Source organism: Cibotium barometz, chromosome 63, assembly GCF_041138505.1.
Source record: "Cibotium barometz isolate CiBa-2024 chromosome 63, ASM4113850v1, whole genome shotgun sequence".
NCBI lineage: Eukaryota > Viridiplantae > Streptophyta > Polypodiopsida > Cyatheales > Cibotiaceae > Cibotium > Cibotium barometz.
Window position 1 is genome coordinate 6866773 of NC_141108.1, and position 12621 is coordinate 6879393.

The 12621-nt window shown below is 39.6% G+C and overlaps 1 pseudogene across 1 annotated transcript; it reads left to right on the forward strand.

Annotated features, from left to right (window-relative positions):
• Positions 1-5451: 5451 nt before the first annotated feature.
• LOC147603608 (pentatricopeptide repeat-containing protein At1g03540-like) lies at positions 5452-7595 on the forward strand (annotated as a pseudogene). The gene is made up of 2 exons (XR_015265598.1): positions 5452-5842; positions 5914-7595. The product of XR_015265598.1 is annotated as a pentatricopeptide repeat-containing protein At1g03540-like (transcript).
• Positions 7596-12621: the final 5026 nt, after the last annotated feature.

The following is a 12621-nucleotide window of genomic DNA, read 5'->3' on the forward strand; positions in this document are numbered from 1 at the left end:
ACAGTGGCCATGCAATAGTCTTCTTCTTAATCTTGATTCCATGATCAGTCTTCAAGTGCACACCATCATGCACTTGAAAACATCTTCTCTTCTTGTTACTCACAAAGCTATGTAGCCTGCTCTTCCAATTTGGATTCTTTGATTTTCAATGCTTATGCTTGATTGTTGAGAACTTCTCTTGTTTTACTTGTTGGCTTATTCTTGAAGCTACTTTTGCTACTCTTGCATCTTCTTTTCCCTTTTTCAAATAGAGTTTTCCCATGTCATTAGGGGAGAATTGGACTTAATTTCGAGCCTTTTTCCTCTAGAGAGAGAAAGGGCTTGGACCAATATAGGAAGAGAGCCTCTATAGCATAACTTTTGATAATTAGATATTTTTCATATATTCTTTATATGAATATATTATTAACAAATAAAAATGAATTAAAATACTTAGATCATGCATTATATTGACAGTTCATTAATGTACATGAAAACTAGCGTGTTGTTAGCTCATTTAATAAAGATAGTTTTTCTCTCTGAAAATTCTTCAAATTTCTCAGCTCATTTAATAAATGGATTTCCCTCTAAGAATTGTGCACATTTTTTAGATTATCTCTTCTTCCATCTTCTTTCATTTTAAAGGTTCTCTTCTTTCATTTGTGTTTGCTTAAATAGAAACCACACGTCCTAGGCCCCCCTTCTCCTATGTTAGAGCTATTTCAATATACAACAGCTTTGATATGGATAATCAAAGGTGGATTCCTATCACTATCTCTATTAGTAGTTGGGTTATGTTGTAGACGAGGAAGAGAAAAGATGCAACAAATGAGTTTATCGATACTTACAAGGGCGGAGTTAAAGATTTCAAGCTATGTAACACAAGTAGAAGCATGAAGTCCTTATACAACATGCCTACATACACTCAGAACTACATTTGTAACATTTGCCTAATGGCATCTCACTCCATAGACCAAACTGTAAGTGTGTTTTTTTTGGCATCTCACTCCATAGACTAAACTGTACGTGAATGATTTTTTGGATGGGTATTACATTATGTTTGTGTAACGTGTTTCATTTTTATACTTACACTTATCTTGTATTTGTTTGTGTACATATATATATCCTTCAAATGTGGTAAGAGTGGCAGCCTATAGACGGAATCTTCGATGCGTTCCATGCTTCTATTGGTGAGTAGCTATACAAGGAAAGCTTAAGTAGGTCTTCGGCAGAGGGGAGTTTTCTTTTATGATAAATTTTACATAGCACATTATAGCGTTATAAGTTATGGATCTTTGAAAGCATTACCACTCCCTTCATTTGAAAGCCCAGAATGGCCAATACCCATTGCAGAGAAACAAGTGAGTGCTTTAGATTAAAGATATACTAAGACCTACAAAGATGTATGAGACCAAATGTAGCAAATCTCCATGTGAAAATTGTTGTATTTATGCCATGGCATGTTTTTGTTGACTTCTTTTATAAAGAGGAGATCAAAAAAACATTGCCAATGTTTATCTAGAAATCAGAGAAATGTTTGGATTTATTAGATCAAAACTGGGATGTGAAAGAATTAAATGGGGTTAGTTGCAAAATCCAACATAAGTCTATTGTCTATAGTAAATTTATGATTGTCTCTCATAATTTTATTTTAGTCTTTTATTATATGAGATGGCATTATGTCAATGGAAATCTTGTAGCAAATGATCAGGACTTGGAGGATGACATTGAAAATCCATTGATCTTATTAAAGGTATGGTTTGAACATGAGCTCTTCACAATACTCAATAGTATAGGTCAAATGTCTCCTTGCATCAAGTTAGACCATATTAGGGAGTTTTGAAAAATCCCAATTCCCATTTTGCAAGATTAAAAAATGGGGGCATGGTGAACCCTTTTAAGCTTTTGTCAAAACCACCTCATATGACATATCGTTTTAGAAAGCTCTTAAAGAGTAGGTTCTAATTCCACATTCTCTAACAACTTTGGATTTGGTATGGTGAAGATACACCAAAAAGTATATTGAAAGCCAAATTCCCAAAGTAATGGGACTTTCCCAAACTCTCTAAGTGAGAATAGACTTGGCAAATGAGAAGGACCTACAAGTGCCTGATGATTATGTGTTCGAATGCAACGACCGTAAGGTATGTCAATCACTCTAACCTTGAAAAAGTTATAATTTCAACATTATACCATAATCATTATTATTTATATATAACTGTCATTTCTGGAAATAGGTACCAAGGAGAAAAGAAAGGAGCGTTTCATGTAAAGACATTACTAGGAAGCAAGTTTTCTTGGTGCAACCGACTATGTCATAAGAATTATTACAACATGGAGATACATATGTGACAGACATCTTGGAGATATTCAAAAAGAGCCTCTTGTATTTTTTATGGCAAACAGTTACAAAGGATCAATTCCTTGTTTACGTCAATCATGAAACCATTTTGTATTTTTTAGAGAAATACAAGCAAAATCAATACATTTTTACATTGTCAAATATATTTTGCATTTTGACATTGGATCACAACTTTGTTCAAAAAATTAGTAGTATGCTATGTGGCTTGGGGAGTGGGAGAGGAAGCTTGCTATTCTTAGGGAGGGAAAGCTTGCTCTGCTTGGGACACTAAAGCTTGATGCTCTTGGGAAGTGGGAAGCTTGCGTTTGTCAGGGAGGGGAATATTCTGTTTGTTGTTTTTCTTCCATTAGTTATGTTTCTTCCATTTCAAATATTTTAAATATCGTTGTCGTTACCACTTTTTAGCCCCATTTAGTTACACGTCTCTTGGTACTTGCTAATGCATAATTTTGCAACTTTTTAACAAATAATTAGAACACAAGGTTAAATGATGGCTGTGTCAAATCACTATAACGTGAGAAGGGCCTGATGATTTTGTTTGATGGCCTTATATCACATCGTTATGATCTTTCTTTTTTTCGGTAGTTTCAATGTCATTTGTTCACCAATTAATGCATTATTGTGATATTGGGGTACTTTTCTATTCAAATCATTACAACACGATATGCTACCTCTCAAGGATCGTGAGAAGACCTCGTCGCTCGCATTGTATTGATTTGTCTTTTTTTTCTTGTCCTTTAATGTTGCTCATTACGGATTCCTACATGTTGATGCATTTTTCTACCTTTCTATCTTTTCGATGGCTCTGTTTAGTTATACATCTCTGGATACTTGCTGATGCATAAATTTGTACCATTTTTACAAATAATTAGTATGTAGGGTGAATAAGTGATGTGTCTGATGCCTTCATATGACAACTCACTCTACAACGCGAGAAGGGCATGATGATTTTGTCTAATGGCCTTATATCGCATTGTTATGATCTTTATTTTTTTGGTAGTTTCAATGTCATTTGTCACCAATTAATGCATTATTGTGCTATTGGGGTCCTTTTCTATTAAAATCACTACAACGAGATATGCCCCTCTCAAGGATCTCGAGGATCTTGTATCACATTGTATTGATTTATTTATTATTCTTGTCCCACAATGTTGCTCGTCTCACAGATTCTTGCACGTTGATGCATTTTTTTGCCTTTCTATCTTTTAGATGGCTCCATTGGAAATTGAGATCGAGCTTGATGTTGAAGTTGAAGAAACCCCTGAAGAGAATATGGTTGACTTCTTACACAAAGTTTGCCAGCATCATCGTGCCAACCAAAAATTTCATACGTGTTTGACTGTAATTCTTCCATTAAAGACATGCTCTTGTTTGCACGCTTGTACCTCCAAGAAAAAGAGCAAAAATTTCAAGAAATCACTTCAACTAATGCATTCATTTATGACAATGTACATGTCAATGATCTTCTAGTTGTAACTTCACAAAGGCAGAATTTCAACAGGGATAACTTAAATGTGCTTGAGGATAAGAAGAAGATAGACAATAAGTGCCCCGGTCACAATAAAAAATTTCATCTCCTAAACTATCACTACGGTTTTATTTGCTATCTTCATGTGTGCTGCTTGTTGAGGATGAGCAAGTTGGGAAGGAAGATGTTGAGAAGCAAGCAGAGGGAGCTTCAAGGGCAAAAGATGATGTTTAAGAGATTGCGGAGGAGATGAACTTGGCTTTGGAGAGGGAGTTAAGTGGACAGGTTAATACTAACGCTCTCACAAGAGAAAACATTGAAGTGGTAACAGGTGATGAGGAGGCCCCTATGACGACAGAGGAAACAGATGGCCTTCCACTCTTGCTCCTACCGGCATTTCCTATTAGTGATAATGAATATGTTTTAAGCACAAATATTCAAGTTGTATTTGACATAAGGGAGTACTATTGTCTCACCATTACACATAATCTTGAGAAAGATGAGGATTTTGTCAATCCAGATCTTGATAAATATCTCTTACTGGATTCAAATGTCAAAGACAGTCCGTTCCATTCTGTTGTGCTGAGACATTAGCTATGTTGTACAGGGATGTAGTTCAATATGAAGCCAACCTTCCCACTGAAGAGGAGTTTCAAGCTATTCAGCAAAGGCTGAATATTTCTCATATGGCAAAGGAAGGGGAGTCCTCATCGGTCCAGGACACCAACTCAACAATCAATATATAGACAGATGATCTACTTGTTAATGATGAGAATCAAAAGGTATGTTTACATCAATGTTTATTATCGTGCTGAAGTTCCTTAGTACATTTGTTTTGTTGGCTTATAGACATTGTTTTGCAGCTTGTGGTGTTCGAGGATGATTTTATCGCACACGATGTAGGCAAACATGTGGGAGCACTAAAAAAGGACTCAGCATTGGGAGAGTACATTAGTCGACTAAAATTTCCACAACTCATCATTTTCCACAATAAATTCTCAAAGGACAATGTAGAATTCCCTTTGTTTGCAATCAAGACATTATCTAGATACCTTGGGGGACATCCCATCAGCAGGTGGAATGTAGACAAAGTCATGTCTTTGGAGAAACAGTTAGTATTGCGAATCTTTGGGCAGGGCCTGGCGTATATTCACTAAGGAGTAAATATTTCTCATCATATACTGCAGAGGTTTGACATGTGGGATCATGGATCCCAAGATGCTAAGTGATTATGGGAAAAGGGAGCTTCTAAGATTGGTGGGTCAAAGTGATTGCTAATGGGGTGAGTTAGTGTGCTATACCTTATTTGGCAAGGAGGGGTGCATTGTCCTTGACAATGCATATGGAGAAAATGCATATGGAGATTGCAGTGTTGAATCTCTTGGTTACCATCCAATGCATGAGAACTATGGAATGTATCACTAGTGACAATGATTACCATCTTAGAGCGACAATTGTTAACTAATGTTGAACTTCTTTATTGTTTGCCACTATCTACTACATGAGAAAACTGGAAGAGTACCACATTACACCATCATGATAGTGCCATCTAATGCCATTATGATTGAATGTATATTAGATAAACAATATCATGCACATGAGCTTAATTTTGTAGATCCTACTAAAAAGGTAGAGATCTAATGGCTGTATAGAAGCTACGAACACCATCAAAAATCATTCGAGAACTACATGGAGAGATGATCGGGTAATAGCCAAATCTACTTACAGGAAATAAGAACTTTTGTTAAGATTAATTTGAAGAGTATTCATGAAATCCACACTTGTTCGTTACATGGATCCCTTCACACCACAATATGTTAGATTCCTTTAAATGATCAGATTTTCTCGTACGGCCATACTGCCTCTTCTTCTTCTCCAGCGCAGGCTTGAAATACTCGAAGATGGCGGGACGATGGCCACTTCACCACCATGCTCAATGTAGAAAATGGCGGGACGATGGAAATGACATGGACCTCTTATGGAAGACCTACTTTAGGGATCCCTCGCAGTGGTGGGACAATCGTAACACCAAGGTAAGCCCCACCGTACAGGTTTCTTCTTTCTGCTGATTTCCTGCTTGTGAGAGAGAGCGTTTGTTTGGCAGACCAGCCCAAGATCCCCAGACTTTAAGCACAAACTCACTAAGGTATCGTTGTGGATTGATGGCTGGTGCAATCCCTCTTGGGTTCGTGAAGAGCTGAGGAGAAGAGGACTGGTTATGTCAACAGAAGTGAAAGATGGGGAGCTCTGTGCGGGTAAGGAAAAGAATCACAATGCCAACCACCAAGCAATGTGTACTGATTTTGTGGCCTTACTTAAGGCTTGTGCTAAGAAGAAGGATCTGTACAATGGCACTAGAGTACATGCTGATATCCTAAATAGGGGCTTGCTTGAAAAGTGCCCTTATGTAGCGAACACTTTAGTCAGTATGTACGCCAAATGTGGTGCGCTCGAAAAAGCACAGAAAGTGCTTGACGAGCTTCTTGTTCGGGACGTAGTCTCTTGGAATGCACTAATCGCAGGATATGCCCATCAGGGACAGGGTGAGGAAGCACTGAACTGTTTTGAACGGATGCAACGTGAGGAGCTATCTCCAAATGCGGTCACCTTCACTTGCATCTTGAAGGCCTGTGGCAGCATAGGAGCAGCTGACAAGGGCAAACAAATTCATGATAAGATTGTCAGTCAGGGGTTGCTGAGAAAAAATACTGTGCTTGGCACTGCTTTGGTGGACATGTACGCCAAATGTGGTGCGCTTGCAAAAGCACAGCAAGTTCTTGATGAGCTTCCTGTTCGGGATGTAGTCTGTTGGAATGCACTTATCGCAGGATATGCCCAACAAGGGCAGGGCAAGGAAGCACTGAACTGTTTTGCACTGATGCAACGCGAGGGCCTCGCTCCAGACACAGTCACCTTCACTTGCATGTTCAAGGCCTGTGGCAGCATAGGAGCAGTCGACAAGGGCAAACAAATTCATGATGAGATTGTCAGTCAGGGGTTGCTTGGAAAAGATATTGTGCTTGGTACTGCTTTGGTGGACATGTACGCCAAATGCGGTGCGCTTGCAAAAGCACAGCACGTGCTTGATGAGCTTCCTGTTCGGAACATAGTCTCTTGGTCGGCACTAATCGCAGGATATACCCAACAGGGGCAGGGCGAGGAAGCACTGAACTGTTTTGAACGGATGCAACGTGAGGGCCTCTCTCCAGACACGGTCATCTTCTCTTGCATCTTGAAGGCCTGTGGCAGCATAGGAGCAGCCGACAAGGGCAAACAAATCCATGATGAGATTGTCAGTCAAGGGTTACTTTGGAAAAGGTATTGTGCTTGGCACTGCTTTGGTGGACATGTACGCCAAATGCGGTGCGCTCACAAAAGCACAACAAGTGCTTGACGAGCTTCCTGTTCGGAATGTAGTCTCTTGGAATGCACTTATCGCAGGATATGCCCAACAGGGGCAGGGTGAGGAAGCACTGAACTGTTTTGAACGGATGCAACGCGAAGGCCTCTCTCCAAACACGGTCACCTTCATTTGCATGCTTAATGCATGCAGTCACTCAGGTCTAGTGGATGAGGGCCAAATGTATTTTGCGAATATGAGCAAAACATATGGCATCACACCAAACTTACCACACTTGCATGGTTGATCTTTTTGGCCGTGCAGGGCACTTTGACGAGGCTATTGCAGTGATTAAGAAGATGCCATCTTCTGATTATCCTCCAGTTTGGTCTGCTCTGCTGGGTGCTTGTACTACTCATAATTCACCACACATGTATGTGCATATATATCACAAATCAATCATAATTAATTTTAGATCTCATTCATTGGTTCATTCCTAAGCTAGAGCCCCCATTGGACAGGCTGGTTAAGAATGCTAAGCCCTCATCTAGCTCATCATGACTTTCTCACCCTCCCTCTCTCCCTGTCTCTTCCTCCCCCTCTCCCACCCTCTTCCCTTTCTCTTTCCCTCTCCCCCCCTCTCTCTCTCTCTCCTTCATTTCCCTCTCCTTCCCTCCCTCCCTTTCACTCTCCCACCCTCCCTCTCTCTCCTTCTCCCACCCTCTTCCCTCCCTTTCCCTCTCCCATCCTCTTCCCTCCCCCTCTCACTCTCTACTTCATTTCCCTCTCCCTCCCTCCCTTTCACTCTCCCACCCTCCCTCTTTCTCCTTCTCCCACTCTCTTCCCTTCCCCTTTCTCTCTCTCTTTCATTTCCCTCTCCCTTCCTCCCTTTTCCTTCATTCCCCCTCCCTCTCTGCCTTTCACTCTTCCACCCTCCCTCTATCTCCTTCTCCCACACTCTTCCCTCTCCCTCTCCCTCTCCCTCTCCCCCTCTCTCTCTCTCCCTCTCCCACCCTCTCTATGCATAATATCTTCTTCTCTTTCTCACACTCATCTTCAACCCTTCTCCCTTCCTTTGTCCCCCCCCTCTCTCTCTCTCTCTCTCTCTCACCTCTTCGCATGCCTTTGCATAGCATTGCATGTGAGTTTATTTTTTACATTTGTATTTTTACGTTTGCATGACATTGCTTACTCTTTATTATCCTTTTGTACGTCAATGCATGTATGTACCATTACAATACATTGCATTGCATGGCATGGCATTGCATTTGGATGTTATTATATGTGCATGTCATTACATGATACTACTGTATCTTTGAATAGTGTTGCATGCCATTTGCATAGTGTTGCATGTCATTGCATATCTTTGCATGTGATTATATGTCATTTGAAGCCTTTGCATGTGACTTCATATCATTGCATGTGATTATATGTCATTTGAAGCCTTTGCATGTGACCTCATATCATTACATGCAAGTGTAATTGCAAGGTGAATAATGTACACAATTATACATACAAGATAATTTCATTCTAGGAAAGATATCTAGTATGCCTCATATACTGTTTCATAAAAAACAATGAACGATGTAAAATTATTAAGGTTAATAATTTTACAATTATGATTAAAGTCATGGCATAATTATTTGAGCGGAAGAGGGAGAGAGAGAGAGAGAGAGAGAGAGGGAGCGAGAGAGAGTGAGAGAGAGAACAACATGACAACATTACATTCTCAGGATAAAAAATACTGCTTTCAATTACAAATAAAATCAAGTTCATTTACATACAACTCTTTTATCATAACTGTTATTTCGTTACATCGAGAGTTCTATGGGTGTTGCTTATCCTCCGGGGTGTAGGTACAAAGTAAGCGAATGGCATTCATTCCCTTCCACACTTCCTCTCAAGAGACGCTCATACGCATCATCAATAAAATCATGGGCTTGCCATATAGCAAGCAATCCTACCACTTTGGTTTACACTAGAGAAAAATCATCATCACTACTAGGAAGTGGTAAGGATGTGAGAGCTTTCCATGCTTGTGTAACCATCTATGATATTTTGCTTGATCTCCGTATTGGTGGCCTCTCTAGTGATACATGCAACAATAACTTCAATGCTAATTTTTTATGAGACTATCACAAACAATATGAAGGAGGGTTGTGGGTGATATGCTCTACTAAGAATGCTAAGCTAAATAGTGATTAACAAAGTTGTATGGAGATTATCTGTATATTTATAATAGTGGGAGAGGTGTGCTCTTCTTTTGCACCAAACAAAAAAAGATATCTTTCTTCTTTCTTAATGTCAATAATAAAGGCATCTTCCCTCAAAATCCTACACCCCAATAATGAAGGCATCTTTTCGGAAGAGTGAGTATGTCATGAAGAATAATGAACAATACAAAATTGAATAGGATAATATAGCTGCCAATTGTGGGCAAGAGAAAATTTTACTTCCGAAAATAAATTTAATATGGATCACATACTGTTTCCTCAAAACAACAACAAACCAAAAATTTGACAAGGCAATCAATAAAAAAAGACAAAGCGAATTATAGTTGAAAGACCACTTTATTCGAGAAAGGTTATTACATCATCCTCTTGGGCTAAATACATCTACGTACTTATAAGGGCTACATCAATCAAACACTGTTTACAATTGATAACATATCATAACTACCTATCTCCTTGAATGGAATGACTTATCTTTCATCTTTGAGAGCAGACTACTGATTTCCATAGCTGCGTCACGCCACTAAAAGTACAAACCGGTGCGATGCAACCCATAGTTGTTGAGATGTCAAGCTCAACATGAGCTGACACTCATGAGGCACCTGCATGACCGTTCGACATTTACATCACTGGTAGGTTTGGTAGCTGACACCGATATATCTTCGCCAGAGATTCTACAACTGGACTACATCAACTACTAGTCCATAATGTGAACACTCCTCTTAGTGTGTTCACATTATGGACCACTTGGATATACTCTATTATGTGTGTTAGTCACTTTATCTCTTTAGTAGACCTCTTTTGTTGTGTGAAGAAGAAAAAGAATTTTCAGCCTCTCACCTTGTGTGTTCTCTTCTAGGGTTTGTGTGAGTGTGTGTCTGCTTGCAAGAGCTCAAGCTCTCTTCTCCCCTGCATCTTTTCATGGTATCAGAGCGCGGTTCATGCTAAGGGCTTAGCAGCAAGCAAGAGAAGCACAGGAAACGATAGAGGGTAAGAGCTTCATCTACTCTTCTCCCTTTGTGTTGGTGGCTGCTACACCCTTGTCGGAAGCTCTTCAGGAGAGGCACCGACAAACTAACTTCGATAGAGGAGCTTTCTTCGCGGGAGCAAAGATACATGGCAATTATACAATCTGTTGGACAATATAGTTCAGGATAAAATTACGTTTTTCAGTTCGCATGTGTTCATGGGCACTATGGGGTAAGTTTTAATTCTCTGGCAGAACTTTGTTTTTGGAACTACAGGGAGAGAAATTGGTTGTGCAGACACTATGTGTATTGCAAAGAGGTCTCAAGTTGCCATTGGGTGTATGTATGCAAATTTAGGTCACTGGTTGTGATAGTTTGGGTGTAGTATAGTACTGCTGTTATGTAGAGAATACAATAGTTTGTGCAGGTCAAAGAAGAGTGTTGTTTTTGGTAAATTTGTGTTGTTGCAGACAAGATGTCAAATGATGGAATAAACCAGATTGTTGCAGAGAAGCTTGACAAGAACAACTTCCATGCTTGGAGGTTTAGATTGACAAATTTCCTAATGGGAAAAGGCTACTGGGACTACATTGAAGGTAAACATAAGGAGGCACCAGAGATACCAGAGATTAATCCAACTACTAAAAAGAATTCAAAGATTGAAATCAAGTAGCAAGGAAAGTCATGTATTGGCTTTCTATTAGTATATAGGACACCATGATTGGGCATATACAGGATGCCAAGTCACCTAAGGAGGCATGGGATACCTTTGTGAAGCTATATGAAACTAACACCAAAGCACGAAAGATTCAGTTGAAGAATGAGCTTCATACTGTGGAGAAGAGAAATATGTCTGTGAATGATTATGCCTTGAAGATCAAGGGCATGTAGAATCCCTTGCATCAACTGGTGTTTCGATTGATGATGATGATAAGGTGGAAGTGTGTCTAGGTGGTCTGGGGCCACAATACAAGGCATTCAAGATGTCTATTTAAACAAGGGAGAACATTCCCAACTTCACAGATTTGGTATCAATGGTGATTATTGAAGAGAAGAACTTGGGTGAAGATTAAGAGTCTTCACAAAATAAAAACAGTTCAAAGAGCAGGCCTTCTATACAAGTTCATGTAGAGGACGAGGTAGAGATCGTGGACGTGGACGAGGTAGAGGTCGTGGACGTGGCCAAGGTGGTGGTGGCCAAATAGGTAATTAGAATTATGGTCAGCATAGCAACACTCCTAGGATTCACAACAACAACACACAGGTGTGAAAGAGGCTAGTTTAAGGCAGGGGGAGTCAAAGAGGTCGTGATAATTGGCAAAGGCATCATAATGATACACAAGGTTACTTTTATTGTAGTAAGCTTGGACATGTGCAGGCGGATTGCTATAAGAAGCAGAGTGACATGCGAAATGAAAAAGTACAGTAAAGAAACTATGGCATCCTCTAGGCAAAAATAATGAGAGGTTGTTTGTTATGCAACATGTGGTTAATGTTGTGTCTGAAAATGATGTAGCAGCATGTAAGGATGATGTATGATATGTTGATTCAGGTGCTTCGAACCACATGACAAGTCATGGTGAGTGGTTTAGGGAAATTAAGAGTCTTGAAAGACTAGGTTTTGTTAAAACAAGGGATGACACTGCTCATCCGATTGCCCATGTTGGAGATGTGCCATTGTCTATGCAGGATGGTAAGGTGAAGTACCTTGCAGATGTACTTCATGTTTCAATATTACAAAGAATCTGGTTTCAGTTGGCCAAATAGCAGGGTTTGCAAATCCAGTTTAACCCTGATGGTTGTTATGTAAAAGACTTTAAAGATAAGTCCAGGTTGGTTGCAAAAGGCAACAGAGTGGACAGAATATTTACATTGAATGTAAATATGCCTGAAGTGAGTGCTGTAATGTTTGCAAATGGTTTAGTTGTTGTTGTAGATACAGACATTTGGCATAAGAGAATTAGGCATGTAAATGTGCAAAGAATGAAGCCTATGAAAACTAAAGAAATTGTGACAGGGTTGCCTAAGTTTAAAGTTGAAGATATGCAGAAAGTATGTGAAGCATGTCAATTTGGAAAGGAAACAAAGCATGTATTTCCACATGACAGAAATGTGAGCAGGAATGTACTAGATGTTATGCATTCAGATTTATGGGATCCTACGAAGAATATGTCTATGGGTGGCTACAGGTACTACGTAACATTCAGATGTTATGGGATCCTACGAAGAATATGTCTATGGGTGGCTACAGGTACTACGTAACATTCAGATGT